The 15,570-nt window shown below is 50.8% G+C and overlaps 1 pseudogene; it reads left to right on the top strand.

The window, feature by feature from the left end:
* The first annotated feature begins 7,961 nt into the window (after positions 1 to 7,961).
* LOC147974012 (uncharacterized) lies at positions 7,962 to 9,131 on the top strand (annotated as a pseudogene).
* The last annotated feature ends 6,439 nt before the right edge of the window (positions 9,132 to 15,570 follow it).

The raw sequence follows: 15,570 nt of genomic DNA, 5'->3' as shown, positions 1-15,570 counted from the left end.
TCGTGAGTGATCTCATTGCGGACATGCCACGAACGCCACATTGTCATCAAGAGAGCCATGCGGGACGATTCCGATAGCGGCTCAAGCACATCAAAAAGCCACTCCGGGCCTGTGTGACGAACAAACTGGATGTCCGGGAGCATCCAGTCTTTAGCCATCGCTCTCCATAGCTCCACTGCACGGGGACACCTACACATTGCGTGGAATCCATCCTCGCATTCCGAACCACACAAGGGACATATGTCAGTGGTTTCCATAATTTATATGTGCATGTGTGAGTTAGCACAAGATAAGCATCGCTTAAAGAAATTTGATGCATGGTATAAGAACATGTCTCCATCGTGAAAGAATAGTTGTTATGTATGACATGATGAGGACGCAAATCAAGTATGCAATTATATGGTAGATCATTCATGGAATGCATATTGTGCACACAAGTATTGGGATCATGCAATGAATGGGATGAATCAAAATATCCTAAAATGTATGAGGAAACTATGGGGGTCTCCTCATGAGCAATATTGGAAACATCATATGGAGAAAATGGACGAAATCCAAAACAATGCATATCCGAAGCTAGGTGGCTATGGCATGGAATATGAGATAAATGATGCAAAGGAAGCATGTCAATATCATCACATGAGAAACAAATGCCAATAACCATAGGCTTGTCATCTATGCCATATGTGCAAATTGGGTTTATTTTAATGGCATATGCATAGTCACTATGATGAGATTGCAAATAAGACATATGATGGATCTCATGCATAGCATATGACAAGTCAAGCGGATTGGCAAACATGATGTGACCAAGAGAATTATCACAAGTGATCCTATGCAACATGGCATCACAACTAATAGACTCCACATGGCAATCATCAAACTCATCATAAATGGGTAAATCATCGCATGGGGAAATCATACTAGCATGAATCATGGCAATAGGGGGATCAACACCATGCAAGCAATCAATGTCAAGAACGTCCACTAGTGGGACAAGAGCATCACCTTCACCTACGTTACCTTTCTCATTCCAGTCATGTGATGTACGTGAGGTGGGAAAGACCAAATGGTGGTCATCATCTTCATCTTGATGGAACCATGTGGGGGTGCATCATAGTCCACCATGGCCATCGTCATGTCCAAAGGAAGGACGGAGTCGTCGAGGATCGGCGCGTCATCATATATGGGACCTAGCACCAAACAAGAAGACACAATAGAGGGAGACGTTAAGTTGTTAGAAAGCAAAATGGCCTCATATGCCTCATCAACTACCTCACTCTCTCTATGTGGTGGTTCACTCACTCCCTCAAGGTAGGTGCACTCAATGTCACATATGGTGGAGTCACTCATCTCACTCAAGTGGTGGGGGTGGTGGCTCTCCTCACATGGGAATTGGGGCAACTCATCATATATGGGGCTAGTGGTGAAGTCACGCTCTCTCTCAATATGGTGGCAAAAGTCACTCAAGTCATCATACGTCACCGTGGTCGAAGGGAAAATCCCATGCTCAACCGTCTCGTAGTCATCGCCGTGGTTGAAGGCCGAAGATGGCACATCACCACTCTCATCGTGGATGAAGGCCGAAGATGGCACATCATCGCTCTCGTCATGGATGAAGGCCGAAGATGGCACATCATCACTCTCGCTGTCATGTAGCATGGTCATTGCGAAGTGAGCTCAGGGTCGAGTAGACTTTAGCTTCATGAGTTCTTGCTCCGCCTTGAGAGCACCAATGTAGTTGTCGTCGAGGGACTTGTAGTTCTCGAGGAAGATAGTCTTGGAGATGGCGTTGTTCAATCCCATCATGAAGTAGAACTTCACCCAAATGGGGTCGTCCACGCCGGCACGTCGCAAGGCTTCCTTCGTATTCTTGAAGTACTCGTCAAGGGACTTGGATCCTTGTATGATGTTCTCCAATTGGCATTGAAGATGTTCCGTGTAGGTGGAAGGCACAAATTCTTGCCGCATCGTGGGCCACGTCATGGTGAAGCTTGTTGAAGGTCTATGAAGCCACCATGTCAATGCATAGTCGTGGAAGGTACTTGTGGTGCACTTCACTTGATCGTCGAAGGGTACTTGATGTAGCTTGAGGTAGTCGTCCATCTTGCACTCCCACTTGAGGTATTCATCGAGGTCAATAGTCCCAAAGAATGGAATCTCCTCGATGATGTCGACGTCATAGTAGAAAGAGGGAGTAGTGGACTTGAGCTCGTGGAGTAGGCGAAGATGCCGTACGTCCGAAGGATTATCTTGCAATACATGTGAAGTATGCCATGGTTGGAACCCGGTTGTGCTCAGGATTGATATGTGAATGTTGAATTTTGCAAAAGTTGCTTCCTGGAGTTGTTGTTGAGGTATCTTACTTTCTGGTGCATGTAATAAGTAAGTTATGGTCCCTTTGCTATCTAACTTGCTTTAGTTGTTGTTAGCTTGATTTTCCAGCATGTTTTGTTTTAGCTTCCTTTTGGTTCAAAACACTTGTATGTTTGATTGACGGTTTATTTAATGGAAATCGATGAGGTGGCTTGTTGTATCAAGAAACATATGACCGTTATTTTTTTGTCTTATGTTAAGTACTATATGATTTTTGCTAAGTTTTAGAAATTGGGCACACCGGGGACCAGGATCCAAAATCAGCTCCAACATATATGGTAAACATGCATAAATATACAAAAGAAGCGATTATTACTGAACCACCAAATATGATTATTATTTGAATTGTTTCTTCGTAACAAGCTGCTGATACAATCATTTTATCTTGAAACAAAATTTTGCTCGCTTTATAAATGAAGCTACATAGCCAAACGATACATGGTGTAGAGTAAATCCTCATACAAGATGATCAAAGAAAAGCATAGCAAAACAAGCCAGACATGCTAACAAGCACAGAAAGTGCACAACTAGATGCCTCGAGCATGCCGCCGAGAAGAAGCACAGGAGAGGCCGGACCACCTACCCAACCAGGACCGCCACTAACATCATACCACACGCCACCTAGGAGAAACCACTCGGCTTTGTTGTACCGTCACGGCCCAACTACCGCTGGAGAGGACCCTCTGCCCTCTTGCTCTGAATCAAGAAGTGACATCCACATCGGCAAGCAGGCAGGACGAAGGGAGGACGCCGTCGTGTGTAAAAGATACGTGCAAATGATATAACGAGTTACTGGAGTTGAGGTAGGGTCGATTGGATCTCCCCCACCATTTTGAACACGCAGCCGCGATGAAAGATAGTCACTCACCGGCGACACCCCCACGAGGGTCACAACGCAATGCGCCACTACCACCATGTCTGTCGGGGCGGACAAGCGTATTCATCCTGAACTACCAGGGAGGAGAGAACCATGGCGATGCACCCAAGAGGGACATGACACCCGCAAGCATCACGGCCACGGGCGTTGAGGCTCCGAGCTTTCACTCAGACCCTCCCAGACACCTTGCCAAGGGGGAATCAGGCCACCAGAACCACCACAATAGGTCGAGAACTCTAAGATCAGGATAAGCCCTTCGCCACCACCAACGGTGACAACTTCACCAAGACTACTAGCCACAATGCACCTTGCCACCCCCATGGCCAAGAAACACCGACATGCTACTCAATGGAGAGCTAACGTGCAACCTGCCATCTAAGGCCGCCGCCCCGGCGTCCGACACTCCAGCCCTGCGCACCTCCACCAACATGCTGGTCCAAGATCATCGTTGGAGGACATCAAACCCTAGCAAGGCTTGGCCCGACCCAAGCCCACAACCACAACAAGATCCGGTCGAGCCCAAGACTGCTAGTGAGCCCGTATGACCACACCAGGTTGGTGCATGGAGGAGCTCACCATCGGAGGAGCCTCACCCACGAGTAGTGGAGTGCGGCCATACCTTGCATGCCGCAATCACCCCTCATAGGTCAATGACCATGATGCTGCCCTTGATTTGGGGAAGCGTCAACTTCGGTCAAAGTTCCCTGATCCACAGACACAAGTGAGGTGGAACACGGCCCCATTAGTCATGGCATACCTCCTCAAGCAACTGGCCCACCTCCGACAGCATGGGCTAGCAGTGGCACCACTGCTGGGGTCTAGAGTAACCCACATAGATGGGGGAGTTGGGGGGGGGGGGGGGGGAGGGACACGCCATCGCTAGCTACCGCCACTCGGTGCTTTGTCAGCATGGTGCCGACCGATGGCGGCAAGGGAAGGATGATAGGACGGGGGCCTATGGCCGACGGTGGAGATGGCTTAGGTTTTGAGGCCTAGAAGTTTTTTATTTGTTTGATGGAAACATCTTTTCTGTATCAAGACTACCAACACATACCTCCAAGAAATTAATCATTTATGAGTGGCCACCCGGATTAATATCATTAGATGCATTTTGTACTCTAACAAATCACACAAGTTGAGCCTAGTCAAGAAAGGCCGTGCCTAAAATCAGACGACAAGTAATTCGAGGCGGGGAGAGTATATAATAGCTGTGCTAGCAAGGTGCATTCATGCATGGAATGACACGCCTTGATTTCTTCCTCATTGACCCCATCCGATAACTACTTCTCCATCTTATAGTGTTAGACTCTAACGTCTCTAAGCAATCTAATATTTTTCTTTCTTTTTTTCATATCACTCGGATGACTCATGATATTCCATTACATTTCTAACCATGATTTTTTTAATCGTATGTATGTTAAGTTGTTAACACACATCGTTAAATGTATAATTGTATCTTGTGCATAGTATTATTTGTTGGCGCTGCCTCTCCTTGCAGCGCCGCTCCTTCTTCTACCTCTGACTACTCTTCTTTTTGTGGTTTCTCTCAAACACACACCCATGAAAGAAACTCTCAGGAAACACACACACACGCCAAGGAAGAAACCTGCTGCTAGCTTTGCCGGGAGGCTCTCTCCTTGGTTAACACAATGGCTACATTTTCTCACCAGCCCTCACGGCCTTTAATTCTCATTACTCGATGGAACTATTTATACATAGGAGAGCCTTACGCACGTCCTGGCTAGTCAGCACTCTCGGTCACCACACACCATGCACGCACGCACGCACCACTAACAGACTAACCACATGACTCTGTCTCTATCCCCTGAAATCGCTCCAGGATATACACAAGACCGGCCATCGTGCAAACCCACGCAGGAGGCTAGCTAGTATATCGCATGCACTAACAAACTCACCGAATCTTCTCAGCTTTAGCTATTCTTCCAGCCGGCCGTCAGACTCCATCACGCGTCTTGTTGCTTCACACAACATCGCCGTATCGCACGACCTTGTCGTCTCGCGCAGAACTGCAGCTTCACACTGTCATCGGCATCTCGCCGTGCTCGCCGTATCGCACGGCAGTCCGGCATCTCGCGTCCTTCGCGCGCCTCCACTGAAACCTTGCCGGCTAGCTACTCCCTAAACCATCTACGACTACATGCAAATAGCAAAACTAAATATGCGGATACATTGAATCAAAATTAGTGCTAACATTATTCATGATAAGTCCGGTGGCAAATATATTGTTAGCTCTATTTTCTTGCATGTCTTGTTTTAGCTTCCTTTTGGTTCGAAAATCTTGTAAATCTGATTAGTCGGCTGTTTAATGGAAATTGATGAGGCGTCTTATTCTCTAAAAAAACATATGAGATGCCCCGCAGCTCCAGCCCTCGCGGCTCTCCGCTAGGGATTCTCTCCGGCCGCCGGGCGCGGGCACCCCGGCCCCTCCCGCGCCCCCCTCCTCCTCCCCCCTCCCGGTCTTGCCCCTGCGCCGCCTCCTCGGGAGGTGGCCGGGACGGCGTACCCCTGCTCTCCCTCTCGGCCGTCCCCGTCCTCCAGCTCATCCCCGCCACCGCCGGCGGACGCCCCCGGCGCTGGCTCGGGTGGTGTTGGCGGCGGCGAGACCTCCTGCCCCCGCGCGCGTGGCTCCCCTTCCCGAGCAGGGGACGGCGGCGGTGCTGCTCGGCTAGGCGGCGACCCGGCGGCGGTCACCAGCGGCGGGCGAGGTGGTGGTGCTGCCCCTTGGCAACGGGACGGCGTGGTGACGTGCGGTGGCCGGCAACATGCCCCCGGCCCAGATGTGTCCCCTCCCAGTCCCATCTGGGTCCTAGCGGGCCGGCCATTGGCATGGCTTCGACGTCTGCGTGGAGCAGAGGAGGAGGAGCTTGGACTCGTGGTGGTGGCGCCGACGGCATGCCTTCTGCAGCGTGATGGCAAGAGATTTACGGGCATTTGCGGACCCGGCCGGGCCTGTGGGCCTACAGGCCTTGTATGCTCCTGCTGTTGCGTCCGGTCGGTTACTGTCGTTGACGGTGGAGGTTGGGCCCTCCCGTGTGCCAACGATGTTGTTGTTCCGAGTCCCGGCTCCTCTTCTTCATTGAGCAGGCCCCTTTCGCGGTGTCGTGGTGAGACGATGCGGAAGCTTCAAGACCGTTTTGGCGCAGAGTGGTGGTTTGTTTGGTGGTGTGACCCGGAGCGCCCGAGGTGAAGGTTGGGATCGGGAGAAATCCCTGTCGGCCGAGCCGACACCGACGCGATGGTGCGTGAGGGTGCCGCCGGACCTTCCTGGAGGGCGTCAGGGGTACCCTTCCTCTATCCTCGTCGCGTATCGGGGGAAACCCTTGGCAGCAGTGTCGTCATCATCGCGTCCCTTCTTGGAGTGTTGATTGGTACCGGCGCTTCAGAGTATAGGAGCTTAGTGAAGGATCCCCGATGGGTGCGGCGGTCGTGAAGCTTCTTCATTTTTGTTGATCCGCCAGTGTCGGCATTTGTTTCTTTTCTTTTTCTCTTTTGTTTCTTTTAGGTGTGCCTATGTTGCTTCCGCTCCGGCACCTATCTGATTGTATCGGTGATGTTTGCTTTGTAATACAAAGCGGGGAAGGGGGGGCTATTTCGTCAAAAAAACATATGATTGTTATTTGTTCTTCTTAAATTTAGAACTAGAAATATGATTTTTGCTACATTTTAGAAACTAGGCACACCGAACACCAGGTTCCAAAAACCAGCTCCGACATATATAGACAACATGCACAAATATACAAGAAATGATTATTATCTGAGTTGGTTCTTTGTAACAAAAGCTTTTTATATAAGCATTTTATTCGCCTGATGGAAATATTTTGATCAGTTTTTTATCAAACCTACAAATGCACACCTCTGACAAATCAATCAGTTTATGAGTGGCCTCCCAACCTAGTCACTGGATGCACTATTTACTCAAAAAAAGGGGGGGCAGGTGATGTTTGGTGTCATGACCTAGGCAGGAAAGGCAACCGACATAATTAGATTTATGCCATGAACTATTCATGATAAAACTTTTAGCAAGATGATGCTAACTCTCTTACTAAGATCGTCATATCTCTCCCCTTTGGTTAGGCAGGTCCATTAATGTCGTCGCCTCATCCTGCAAATTCTCAGCTACTGCGAGAGAAATTTGACCAAGTAAAGATATATCTGTTCGACAGCACTCCAGGTCGCCCCTCCGGTGGCTAAGACTACCAATAGTGAGAGTAACATAGGTAGTAACATCACACATATCTAGATAAAATAGATGATGTGACAAGCAATAAATAAAGAAAGAGAGCCATGTAGTAACATAGCTAGTTACTACTAGTATGAGTTATATCAAAACAAGATAAGTCTATAGCATAATAAATAAAGTATTGCATTTTACCACACATATGTTACTCCCCACTATAGATATAGTAACATGAACATATTACTGCTCTATGTTACTACCCATTGTGGCTAGTCTAACGGCCTCCTCTTCCACTCCCCCACGTCTCCAACTGACTAGAGTAGGTCATGCGCCTGCTGCGCCCCGCACGCCCTGCCATACAGGGCTGCCATTGTACTCTCTCCCTCCCCCTCTGTACTTCTCATTTGCAACACCATATAAGCCCTCGAGGCCAAGGAATACAGAGTGTGAGAGTTACTAAACCTAGCTTGGTATCAGACGCTCATCCAATCCTATCCCCTCGCTTCCGCCATGCATCGATTCCTTAGCCGCACGCGCTCCGGCGGCGACCTCGACACGCCGGCGAGCAACCCCTTCGCCCTCTTCCCTCTAGCCACAGCTCCTCCGCCTGTGTCCCTGGCGACCCCTTCTCGACCGACCGCGCCCCGCGCGGCTCCCCTCGCACATGATGTCCTCCGTAGCAAACAGGCCGTGCCCGAGGCCGCCCCTACTTCCTCGGCCCCGGCGTCCGCGCCACCCGTGCAGCCCACCGCGGCTGCTCTCCGAACGGCGGGGAGCGTCCCCGTTCAACAGCTCGCGCCCGGCGGTTCCAGCAGCGCCCTGGCCCTCCGTCCCGACGCGCCCGACGTCGGCTCCTCCACCGCTGCGATTGGCCTGCCACCCTCCATCAACCACTTCTCCCACCACCGGCTCGAACTCGAATCGGGTAACTACTCCAAATGGTGCCAGATCTTTTACGTCGTTTGTTGCAAGTATCCAGTGCATCACCATCTCGATGTGGCCACCGAGCCACTTCTCTAAAGCGCCATGTGGCGAAACGATGACCTAATCATCATCCTCTGGTTCCACGGCATCGTTGCCGATGAACTCCTGGACGTGGTCGCCCCGCCGAATAGCACCGCCTTCGACATTTGGCAGCAAATGCATTTTCTCTTCCGCGACAATCAAGCTGGTCACGCGGTGATCCTCGGCGTGAAATTCCGCAATCTGGTCCAGGGGGACCTCTCCATTGCCGAGTACTGTCGGCGTCTCAAGTCCCTCGCAACGGACCTCGGCAACGTCGACGAGCGCATCACCGACCGTACGTTGACCCTTCAGCTCATCTGCAGCCTCAACCGCAAGTTTCAGATCATGGTGACACTGCTCCCCATGCAGACACCCTTCCCGACGTTCGTGCAGGCGCGCTCTCGGCTGCTGATGGAGCAAATCTCCACCAATGAGCGCGCTCACCTCGACGCCCTCCCGGAGGCCACCACCACCGCCCTCACCATCGGATCCGGCTTGGGGTCCTCGGGATCCTCGGGCACCTCCACCGACAGGGGCAAAGGCGACACCACCCCTCCCGCCACCGATTGCGACACCGGCGGTCGCGAGCGTGGCCACGGGCGCGGTCGTGGCCGTGGGCACGGCTCCCATGTAGAAGTGCATGCTCTAGCCAATGCAACCAAAAGACCGATCTGATGAAAGATACTAGGCAGCACATTATACGTCAACACTCCCCCTCACGCGTGGCTCCCTCAGACCTAAACGTGGACCAAAAGTGGGTTGCAATTTTAATTGCGCCAGCCAGGTCTTGAACTCGAGACCTCTTACTCTGATACCATGTAGAAGTAATCCATCATTTTCACGCGTACGTCCTCACGCAATTTCATGTTCCCATCCAGTGCATGCAATGCGACAATGGCGGCGAATTCCTCACCACTTCCCTACGCGACCTCTTCTCCCGCTATGGTTCCTCCCTTCGCCTCTCATGCCCTTATACCTCGCCGCAAAATGGGAAAGCCGAACACCTACTCCGTACGACCAATGACATACTTCAAGTCCTTCTCATACATGCCACACTACCCCCCGCCTTCTGGGTTGAGGCCCTCCACACCGCAACCTACATTCTCAACCGACGACCCTCCACTGCCATTGCATCCGAGACTCCTTACTTCCGTCTCCTCGGCAAACACCCCACGTACGATCACATGCGCGTTTTTGGATGTCTTTGTTTCCCTAACACCATCGCCACTAGCCCCCACAAACTTGCCCCTCGCTCTTCTCGTTGGGTCTTCCTCGGGTATCCCTTGGAACACAAAGGGCTATCGGTGTCTGGACTTAGACACTCGCATGGTGATAATTTCCCGTCACGTCACGTTTGACGAATCCGTTTTTCCCTACCGTCCTACTCCCGACAGACCGCAGCCCGCCCGTCGCCCGGTCGCAGAAGATCTCGGGCCACAAATCTTCCTCGAACCTTGCATCATCGTTCCCTCCAATCCGCATCCGCTCGTGCCCTCCTCAGGATCCCCCTCGCCTCGATCCCCACGCCCACGTGCCGGGTCCTTAGGATCCTCTCCCCCAATCCGCGCCCACTCCCGCACCTGCCTGCGCCCGCAGATCAGCCCACCCAATCGGTGTGCCCCACCCCGCCCGCTTCGCCCCCCCCCCCCCCCATGCAGCAACCCGAGATTCCCCGAATCCACCATCCCATGCGCATGCACATCCCACTCCCCCGGCTCCCCGCCGCTGCATGCACCCTCTCCCAGCCCCTCCCATTCACATGCACGTAACACCCGCGTGTTCGCCCATTGCTCCTGCGCTCCCGCCACGCGCCGTGCCAGTGCAACCACCCACCAATCTCCATCACATGCGTACGCGGGCCAAAACCGGGTTTGCTGAACCTAAAGCCCTCGCTGCTTCCCCTTCTACCTCCTCCTCCATTAGGCCCATCCCTTCCTCTTACCGTGTTGCCCTCCGGGATGAAAACTGGTAGAACGCTATGATCACGAATATAACGCACTGATGCAGAATAACACTTGGAGTTTGGTGTCCCGTCCTGCAGGTGCTAATGTTGTCACAGGGAAGTGGATTTTTTGGCACAAGTTCCATCCTGACGGCTCTCTCGCCTGGTACAAGGCGCGCTGGGTGCGTCGCGGCTTCACATAGCAGGCTGGCGTGGACTACGACGAGACGTTCAGCCCACTCGTCAAGCCGACGACCATCTGGACTGTCCTCAGTCTGGCTGCCGGGAGGGGCTGGCTTCACACAGCAAGATGCCTCTGTCGGGTGGCTCAGGCTTGGAGGACGACGTCATCGCGGTGTCCCATGACGAGGACAAGCCTCAGGCCAAATCGTAAGTGAACAAGGGTGTTTTAAATATGTCCCGTTCCTTTCTTGTAACGTCTAGAATATATGTTTTTGTAGTTCGGCACGCAGTCTTCTCCAACAATCCTCTTCCTCGGGGGACCTTCTCCCGAAGATGATGGAAAGTGAGACGCCTCCACCGGTCTCCTTGCCCAATAGGGCGGACGACTTCGAGGTGTAGTCGCGGAGGGTCTCCCCCGATCAACAAGTGGTGCAAAGGATGACGAAGACACTACCCGAAGGTGATACTTCGGTGGCCCAGGGTCCGGAGACCGACAATGGAGGTCCCGAGAAGTCCGGTCTACAGCCGGATATGAATAAACGGATTCCTTCAAAGGGAGGCCGTACTCCTTTAGCAGCTTCCGGAGACCCAGAAGCGTCGGATATATTGACGAACTTGCTACGGCAGGTGTCCATCTCAGAGGAACATCGTACCCTGATGGGCACAGTGGTCGAAAAGGCCATGTCCGTGAAAAGCGGATTGAATGGGGCCTTCATGGGCCTGCTAAGAGGCTTCGAGGTTTGTACTAGAACATGTTCGATTGTGTTTTATTCACAAAATACACCTGTGTATAGATAGTAGCCCCTGAGACTCTGGTTGGCTTCCCGAGGGAGGCAATCAGAGGATCAAAAGATATGCCCAGGAAATAATCTGATTAATTGGAACACAGGCTGTGACCTCCCGGGTAACTGCCAGGACCACAGAGTGCAATTTGACTTGAGATTAAGCCATAGTGACCCGGGATTAAGAAAAAAATCTGAAGAAAAAAAATTCTGAAAACAAATTGAAAAAAATTGTTAGTAATGGCGCACTTTTATGTGGTGCGCCATTACTAAGCCATATAGGCATAGTAATGGCGCACTTTTATGTGGTGCGCCATTACTAAGCCATATAGGCATAGTAATGGCGCACCAGAGGTGCGCCATTACTATTTGTTACTAATGGCGTTATAATAGTGGCGCACCTGTAGTGGGCCATTAATGGCCAAAACAGGTGCGCCACTAATTAGCCTTTTTCTAGTAGTGTGTCCATAGGATGCTCCGCATCATCCCCCCCCCCCCCTTGGGAAAGATCCGACCTCGAATCGAAATCCAAATCACCATGGGAAAGAGATTGTGTTGCCGTGTAGAAGTTGACGATTACCAAGCATTCATCATCTTGTAGCTTGAAATGGGCACTCTCCAATGTCGCACCATCTTGTAATTCCTTCAAAAGGAGCAATAATAACAAGCACTTGGAAAAAAATGTGGTTGGCATTAAAGCAAAACCAAGCATTCAAGAGGTGAGTCACCAAACAAGTGTCGTCATCATGCAAAGCATATGGTTTGACAAAGAAGTTTGGCATGGCATTTAAGCATATAAGTTGAGCACAATCAAGGACATCATGGGAACAAGCATGCAAATGGGAGGAAGTGATGCAAATATGTGTGGCAAGAGAATAAGCATCTACACTACTAGGGAAAACCTTATACACAGAATCTTAGCAGCAGCGCGGCATAAAAACAGGCGCTGCTGCTAAGTAGTAGCAGCGCGGCTACGGAAAGCTCGCTACTGGTGCAAACTTAGCAGTAGCGCGTGACGCTTAAACCGCGCTGCTACAAAAATCCACCGACAGTACACAACGACATAAGTTTACCAGTAGCGCGGTGCCAGGGAGCACGCTGCTGCTAATGCCATAGTAGCAGCGCGCTTTTTTGTCACCTCGCTGCTGCTAATTTTGAAAATATGCACAGGGTTGGCCCGTTTAGCAGTAGCGCGTGGCAGGAAAGCGCGCTGTTGCTACGCTCTTAGCAGCCGTGCGCTTTCTCTCCCGCGCTACTGCTAAGACGCAGGACCCACCACCTTTTCCACCTCCCCCTCCCCATCTCCTCTCCTCCCTTTCCCCTACCCTCCCACATCCTCCCTCTCTCACTCTTCTTCTTCCTCAATACTTCTCCCCCCATTACTCTCCCTCTTCTACCTACCTTTCTCTCTCTTCATTACTCCTAGCTATAACTACACCACCTCCATTAATTCATCTCCTTTCTCTTTTTCCTCCCCCCTCCACTAGTTGAAGTTGTCTCCTCCCAAATTAGCTAGCTAGGTAGATGTAGCATTTAGTTAAGTGACCTATTTGCCCCCTAACTAGATCTTTCTTTGTCAAGAAGAGCTTTGTGCACTTTTGACCTCCCTACATCATCATCTCCACCGTGTGCTCGATCTCGAGATAGAGGTGTGATTAATATTTCATGCTTTTGCAAAATGGAAATATGTTTATGCATGTGTGTGTGATATTTTTATGGAAATTGTGTGTGTGGCATGAGTTGACGCCAAATTGTGCATTTGAGTTGCCTATGTTTTGCCGAAATGTCGATTTATTTCCGTTTCGGTGAATTCCGGGCAAACTCTAGATCTATATATGTCCTACTTTTAAGGAAGGTCATGCCGAATTTTTGTATGACTTTGATGAATGCACGCATTTTTATAATCAATTTGTTTATTATTACCGTGCAGAGTTCACGATGGTTAGTGGAACGATGGTGGACAGGTGGTTGCGGTTGGCGGTGCAGGACATGAAGGAAAATAACCTGACAGAGGTTTTATGTCCGTGTCAAAAATGCAAAGGAATAGTTTGGCTTGACCCCCATGTCGATGGTCGTGTCGAAGCGCACCTGCTCATGACTGGTTTCATGGATGGCTATACTCGGTGGATAACTGAAGATGAGGATGACGATGTTGAGGATGCCGACGGGGCAGGCAATGATGACACGGGGCAAGACGAAGAGATGATCGATAATGGCGGCGGGGAAGAGGCCGGACATGGCGGCGGAGAAGGGGCCGAACATGGCGGCGGAGAGAACGACATGGACTCCACGCAGCAGAGTTCGTCGGTACTAAGTTCAATCATGTGGGACCCTCTTGTTCAAGCATTGCTTCGCAAGGAGACGAGTACTGAGAGAGCTGCTTCTAGAGAGGAGGCTAAGCTGGAGCAACCGGTGGTAGACTCGACCACTCCATTGTATGATGGTTGCAATCCTGAGGTGACCCGCTTGAGTTTCACGCTCCAAGTGCTGAAGACGAAGGCTAAAAACAAATGGACCGACACTAGCCTCGATGAGCATCTCAAGTACCTAAAGGATGTTCTTCCCGAGGGTAATCTATGTCCTAGTAGTGTTGATGAGGCCAAGAAGATCATGTGCCCTCTTGATCTGCCACACGTTAGATACCATGCATGCATTAATGATTGCATAATTTATCGAAAGGAGCACGCGGAAAAAACAAGTTGTCCGGTGTGCAATGCTTATCGATACAAGAAGGCCGGGAAGAAATGTCCCTAGAAAGTGGTATGGTACTTACCAATCACTCCCCGTCTCCAGAGGTATTTTGTAGATCCCAAGGAAGCAAAGCTAATGCGCTGGCACGCGGAGAGGAAGAAGCCCGACGATGGAGATGATCCGAAGCTGAGACACATCAAGGATGGAAGCCAGTGGAGAGCGTTGAATAGCTTCTATCGGTATTTTGAATGTGATGCAAGGAACATCGTGCTCGGCGCGTGTACCGATGGCATGAATCCGTTTGGCAACCAGAGCACCAACCATAGCACATGGCCCGTGTTTGTATGGATGTACAACCTCCCCCCTGGTTGTGCATGAAATCGAAGTACATTCACATGAGCATGCTTATTCAAGGGCCGAAACAACCAGGAAATAATATTAATTTGTATCTGGGGCTACTTCAGGAGGAGTTAGACATGTTATGGAAAACACCGGCCAAGACATTGGACGCCAGCAAAGGCGAGTATTTCAACATGAGCCGCGCTGATCACGACAGTGCACGACTATCTTGGTTACGGATATGTGGCAGGCCAGGTGTGCCATGGATATTGCGGATGCACGCGGTGCATGGATGATACGACGTCTCAGCAGCTAGCGTCAAGGAAAGATGGCGGGTCTGGGAAAATCGTGTACATGGGGCATCGAAGATGGCTCGAACAGGACGACCCGTGGAGAAACCGTGGAGATCTATTCAATGGTCACGCTGAGCATCGAGGACCTCCACATAAGCGGAGCGGTGCCGAAATCGATGAGCTGTTGAAAAACTGGAAGGAGTGCCCCGCGCCGGGAAAGACGATGAGAAAGGCGCCGGAGCCGCTGCTGAAGGTATGGAAGACGAGGTTTGTGTTCTGGGACTTGGAGTACTGGCACAAACTCGATACACCTCATTGCCTTGATCAAATGCATATATGTAAGAATGTCCTTGAGAGCTTGCTCGCAACACTGATGAACATGCCGGATAAGACCAAGGATGGGCCGAAGGCAAGAAAAGACTTGCAAGATTTGGAAATCAGGGAAGATCTGCACATGCCGCCACGTAAAATGTCAGACAAGACAGAGACGGAGACAGAGGCACGGGAGAAGAAGGGCAAGAAAATAAAGAATGAGGATTATTGCCCCCCATTCTTACTTCACCTTAAGTCAGGCTGAGATCAATCAATTCTTTAAGTGCCTTACTGGAGTCAAAGTTAGTTCCGGTTACTGTGGCAAGATAAGTAGATATCTAGACACGGACCAGAAAAGGTTCAGCGGGATGAAGTCTCATGACTGTCATGTGATGATGATGCAGATATTACCTGTTGCCCTTAGAGGGATAATGGACAAGCACGTCCGTGACATGCTTATTGGTCTCTGCAACTTTTTCGACGTCATCTCTCGAAAGTCGATTAGTGTGAAGCAGCTCCGAAGGCTACATGAAGAGATCGTTGTGATACTGAATGAGCTTGAGATGTACTTC

The sequence above is a fragment of the Triticum urartu genome, chromosome 5A, assembly GCF_056163025.1.
Source record: "Triticum urartu cultivar PI428250 chromosome 5A, HENAU_Tu73, whole genome shotgun sequence".
Classification (NCBI taxonomy): domain Eukaryota; kingdom Viridiplantae; phylum Streptophyta; class Magnoliopsida; order Poales; family Poaceae; genus Triticum; species Triticum urartu.
Note: the sequence above shows the minus strand (reverse complement) of the source record. Positions and strands in the feature narration are given on the sequence as shown.